The following is a 6,734-nucleotide window of genomic DNA, read 5'->3' as shown; positions in this document are numbered from 1 at the left end:
AGTTTTATTAAACATAAATATATTATATGTTAATATTTATTTTGTTTTTTAAGTGTAATTATTCTATTATAGAGGCATAAAGCTTATAAGTCATAGTATAAAAATTTGGGAAAAGGTAATAGATAAGAGAATAAGAATTGAGACATCGGTATCTAAAAACTATTTTGGATTTATGCCTGGTAAGTCAACAATGGAGCCATTACTTTGTGTGAGGTAACTAATAGAAGAGTTTAGGGAAAAGAAGAAAAAGCTGTGTATAAATCCTCTTCTTAATTATATTTTTTCTTGTTATAAATTTACTATAGCTCTTAAATATNCCTCTTCTTAATTATATTTTTTCTTGTTATAAATTTACTATAGCTCTTAAATATCAACATTAAATTAATATCTGTTAATTGCATGAATTTAAAATTTCTTTTAGAATAGCTTTTATGTTGAAAAATAAAAAAAATTCTACATGTATATTAGAGTGTTAAATTTAATTTATAATAGTAGTTGCACTTGTGCAATTATACGCACAGCGAGTTCTATTTTTTAGTATCAATAATTGTCCTCAAATACTTCAACTATTATTTAATAAATTCATTCATAGTATTAATTATACATTTAATGTGTTCAAAAAAAAAAAATTTACCTTGTTTAAAAGTAAAAATTTTGTTTTTACATCAGTAGAAAAACTAAGTAAACATATATTTTAGATAAAAACTCGGAACGTGTGTAATTACACAATTGCAATATTTTTTTATTTTGTATTATTTGCAAATACAATTAATGTAAGTTTTTTAAAAAATAATAACTGCTTCGACCTCATATTTATTAGGCTACAAGAATTTTTTTCGCGATTAAAAATAATCACACTGCTAATAAGTCAAAATATGACTATAAAAGTCATATTTTGACTTTAGTTATCAATATAGTTCCAAAATATAGTTATCAAAACTATATCTGTTATTGATAAATTCTATTTTTCCGATAAATTTACCTATTTTTCATTTCATGTACTTATTTTAGTCTGATATTATATCAGTAAATTAAGTCTACTTAAAATGTTCTGTAAGTTATTAATATAGTACTGAAAATTGCATAAATGCAACTATATATTTTTAAGGGTTACTATATTTTTCATCGAAGTGTTTTCTTTAATACAGACAATAATAAATTATTGATAAAAAAAATTATCCTATTTTTAACTAAGATTTTCATCTTGGTTATTTCGAATAAGTAAAAATCACTAAATAAGTTTTAATTATTTTTCACAAATATATTTAATAGTTAAAATATTACAAATAAGTTATTTAAAATCAGGCTTGAATAAAAATTAATAAATTGTTTTTACACTATGTTAGTTGAAACTTCCACAATATTATTTCGTTATAAGTTTTATATAATTAAAACGTTATGAAATTATTGTTTCCGTTTTGGGGTATTAAACAAAATAAATTTTATTTATGTTTTACATTTTTGCGATATTTAAACGTTATTGTAAATTATTTTACATAAATTGGATTAACCAGTCACTGCTAACATGTGAGCATTTCCCTTGCGTATTTTTTAGTTAAGAAACACTGATTTTCTCGTAATATATTTTTCCTTAACTCATTGTATCTTATAATGAATCATCAATATGTTTTTGTTTGATGTTTAGTTTGGTTTTTTGTTTTATTTTGTTTGAAGTTATTTATATATCTGTCGTTATTATAAATTTTTCGTTTATCGTTGTACTTTTTTTTACGTTATACGATTATAATTGTTTTTTTTTAACTATAATAGTATGAAAATGGTTTTGAACCCTATTTTAAATCACTTGGTTCATATGTGATTTTGAATTTGAATTAATTTACAGAAAATTGAGTTCAACGTTATGGTTTTTATATTTTCAATGTTTTACAACTTGTTTTACTATTAAAATATTAATTACTTTTACTATATATTTTTCTCAATTTAAGAACAATTCAATCATTAAAATCATAGCACACTAAGTTCGTGGCATACTTGGGACAAATATGAATGATATTTGACAGTGAATAACACCATAATCATCAAAAACTTTTCGATACGCATCTTTTAAAATTCAAAATAATTACGATATTATATATTATATTTATTTATTAATATTTCGTGTTTTGAATAATATGATGTAATGTTGTTACAGAAATAAACAATGTAATAATTACAACTTTATTCAATTATTGCTGTTAGGTACTCGATGCTAGAAAAAAAACGCAATGGCCCCTATGACCCCTAACCTCCCCCCTTGGGCACGCCACTGTATAGAACACTTCAAGAACTCTAATTTAATGTAGGTTAAAATGAGGCACACGTCCTGGAATTGAGTAGAAAAAATTTTTTTTACATGCAGGCATATTTCTTTCAAATTCTTTCTGTACTTAAGTAAAATTCAAAGTTCTTACGAATAGTAAAGAATAAAAATAGAAAAGTATCACAAATATGATTTGACGATATGCCCTGACGACAAAAACCTATCATGGGAGTAATTAAAAATAATAGAAAAAGTCGCTGATTTCCTAAGAGTGATCACTTTTTAAGCTCTGAATTGAATATAGAATTCAAAATTATTTTGTCCAGTTTATTCTTATTAAACTAACCGCGGCCTAGTGTTGTCGTCGGTCCATTTTAAAATGATATTGAATATAATTATTTTTGCGTCGAGACTTTATTTATTTATATAAAAGAAACATTACAAATCTTTACGCAAATCTCGACGACCTTTATATAAGCTATCTAAAAATGTAAGTAATTTCATATTAACCCAATTATTTAGAATTAATGATCTGAGTAAAGAATGGTAAACCAATAAATGATATATTTATGATCATTTTCAAATTATAATTAATTATTACTGACTAGTTTCTACCTTATACATAATCACATTACATGGTAATGTATGAGGTTGTAATGGGAAAACAAAAATATGTTTGCAAAATGATGTGAAATATTATTTTAAATAGTTTATTTTTACGCCATGCAATTGTATTATAATATTTTATTTATATTTTAGAGCACAGTCATTTATTTTTTGGATAAAATTCTGGGCAACAATCAAGATTTACCATTATAACATTAACGGTAGATTATTAGTGAAATTAGTGTTTTTCATTATATCATGTATTATATAACATAAAAATAATTCCTCAATATTCATTTCGATAAATATAACTAGTAAAATATGTGTATTTAACGTAATGAGTTATAAATCATAGGCATTCAGTGTAATTTTGTGCGTTTAACAACTGTAAAAGGAACATTTGGTACAATAAGCTACTCGTTATTTACTTTGAAAACTGCGTTTTTTGATACTGTCACGGTACTGTGTTCCCTCAGCCACACATCACGTTATCAACCTAAATGAAAATGTATCGGATTTGAATCATAAAGGCACAATGACCTAGTAGTAAGGTTAGATGTCTAATAATTGACTCATGTCTGAATCGTGTGTAATATAATATGTTAAGCACCCGTATGCGTTTGTTAAATATTTAAATATTTAAATTATTTATTTGATAATAATAATTATGTTATTCTAATAATATGAATATACATTATAAATAAAAGTATTAATTATCTTAAATTAAAAGATTAAATGAACGACTTTTGTTGTGGACACAGACAGAGTAGCTGTTATTCCATATTGAAAGCGACGAGTATATTACAATACATTATATGAGAATTATGAGTATTTAGCCACTCTCCCAGGAAGTTGTTGTAAACATTAGATAAAATAGTTTTTAAAATTTTTATAAAACTTCATGATGTACAAATGAGGCAGATCCAGAATTTTTTTTAATAATTTAAGATAACTAACCAGAGGAGTTAACATTATTATAACTAAAAAAACTTGGTGTTAATAACATTGAGATTTCCGTAATGATCACCCAAATTTTTTTCAATCAATAGATTTGATGAGTAGAAAAAATTAATTTCTTGGGGCAGTAAAAAGCGTTGCGGGCTCAGTACCCTCAGACCAACACTGTTAATATGTCATGCTATAGTGAATACAAATACAATATAATGTTGTTTTTATTATATTATTATAAGTTGTTGTATAAAACTAAGTTATAGTGAAATTTTATTTGGTATAAAATATTTCACATATTTTTTATACAATGTATAATATACATTATTAAAAAAAAATAGTTTGCATGACTATTATTAATTTAAATAAAAATAAAATAATTTGAATTATTCATTTATCTATTTTCTTTTGTCGTTATTTTCTTAATAATTTTAAATTATATCAAATTACATTTTTTTTTTAAGTGTGAAAAAAAAATAATTTCATCAAATTTTTGAATACTACTAATTATATTTTTCATATAAAACTATAAAAATTAATGGCTACCATTTAAACCCTAAAATCATAGATACGCCACTGCAAAACTGTATGTTATTTGGACTTTTTTAATTTCTACACTTATTATTTCAATAACTTTTGTTATAAATTGCTTTATTTTAAAATAAATACTACACAAAACCGACTATATTATTTCAATTAATTGATACACAGATATAATTTTTGTCCAATTACAAGTTTTGAATAAGTTATGGTCTATCATAGCATATTTTAATGTTGACTATACGTAAGAGGGTGTCCCTTATTTTTAAAATTTTGGAAATTCTTCGGGATTACCCGCCAAATTTGGGTATACATATAAAGAATGACTACAAATATTTCAGGCTAACCAGATAACTTTAATCCGTACTGACTTGGCGTTGAAAATTGTCCAAAAAGGATAGTTTTTTAGTTTATAACAATTAATCCGTAAATTAGTTCTCTCGCAAAAAAATTATAAAAACAATACTGTAAATCTAATTATTTAGTAAAAATTAATTTGTAACAGTTTTTCTTCTAAATCCACTAGTTTTATAGAAAAAAGTGAAAATGCGTAATAATTCATAAAATTGTCGAAATTGACATATTTGCGATTATTTCATTATATCTTACGAACCATATGTGTTACGACCTAATATTTCATATAAAATTTGTTTAAAATAAAATTTTACAAAGTAAAAATAATAAGTAAAAATTTCATTAAACCTTAACATTAATAAATCAGCAAAAGAATATTTTTCAAGTTTTGAACATATTTTTTTCTTTACGAGATTTATTTAAGGCTTTATTAGTATTATATTTTTAGTATTATTTCTATTTCGCAATCATTAAAAATTTAACGTTTAATTAATTTAATATTAATTGTATCATATAGCTATTAATTTTTTAATAAAAAAAAAAGTGCTGTTATTTTTCTGTTGAATTTTTCAAATAATTTAGTATACAAGAATACAATTTATGTTATGTAGTTAAAATAATCTTAATAGATTTTTCTTTGTAAATAATATTAGCTAATTATTAGTATAATAATATTGCACAAATATTGTATAACTCAAATAAAGAAAAAAATTTTTGTATTATTAAATAACAAAAAAAAAAACACAGTTTTTAGATATTCATAAATCTTATAATTTTATTTTATTATTTTTTTAAATTTTATCATGAATAAAATATAATAAACCAATCGTTTAAGATTATATTTAAATCCTCTAGAATTTTCTGAATCTATTTATAAAAATAATTAATTTTAGTCATACTAGAAATATTTTTTTACGAACAATATTGAAATACTATAATGTATTATATAACCTAACCTTTTAAGATGTTTGAATTATATTGTATGTAATCATAAAATGTTTGCAGCTGTTTATTATAAAAATATACTGAATCATCAATTAAAGCTTCTAATTTAGTTTTTTTAAGTTGATTTAAAACTTGAGTGAATATTCTTCTCTGTGGCATCTTTACCAAAAACATACAGTCCTCAAAACGTTTGAAATAATTTGTCCTTTGGTTGTTGAATTTTTGTTTATTAACTTCCGATTTTGGAGATTGCACATATTCATTATAAATTAAAATTATCTCATTTATCGGTTCACTTCGTAAACGATAATAATAAAATATTTCTGATAGAAAATTGAAAAAAGTTAAGGCCATAGAAAAATGATTATTAAATATATCTTTTTCGTTTAGTATTTGATTTGGCACTTGTGCTGTGAGTAGACAATAGTGAACTAACGTTGTAATTCCAATGCTTTCAATAACATTTCTAAGCCAAACGATGGCTTCCATTGGATCTCCATATTCTTGTATAGCACTTTTTGTAACTTCTTCTAAGGTTCTTCCATCAACAGGCGTACGGTATGATAAATGAGGTGCTGTACCTTGATAAGGTTTATCTAAAGGCACAGGAATATGAATATCGTAATTTAGGTAAAATTTGTTAAAAGATTTGACATTTACTTTATCACTAGTATACACACTTCCAGTCTGCATTTGGTAACGTAACAATGTCTTGTGTTTAATTATATGTGCTATGGCAACATCAACAGTTATATTATCCATATCAATTTGCACGCACGTAAAGATTTTAGCTAAACAAATTAACAAAAATGCATAACTAATTAAAACCATATCGAAGAAAATTACAACAAACTATGAGTGAAAATCTAATTTAGATGTGCCGAAGAAAAAAAATTATTAAATTTACTTGTTGACGTACGTGGGTTTTTATATTATGAAAGAACTGTAAATTAACTGAAGTAATAATAAATTTTAATATATTTATAAAATCAAACAAACTGTTTTTATATTTTTCTGTAAATAAAAATACTAGTAATATATTTTTTTATAAATTAAATGCAGCAAATATTAGTTTATATTT

The sequence above is a fragment of the Daktulosphaira vitifoliae genome, unplaced genomic scaffold (genome assembly GCF_025091365.1).
Source record: "Daktulosphaira vitifoliae isolate Bord-2020 unplaced genomic scaffold, ASM2509136v1 Scaffold_4, whole genome shotgun sequence".
Classification (NCBI taxonomy): domain Eukaryota; kingdom Metazoa; phylum Arthropoda; class Insecta; order Hemiptera; family Phylloxeridae; genus Daktulosphaira; species Daktulosphaira vitifoliae.
The sequence above is the reverse complement of the archived record's forward strand: the minus strand, read 5'-3'. Positions refer to the sequence as shown.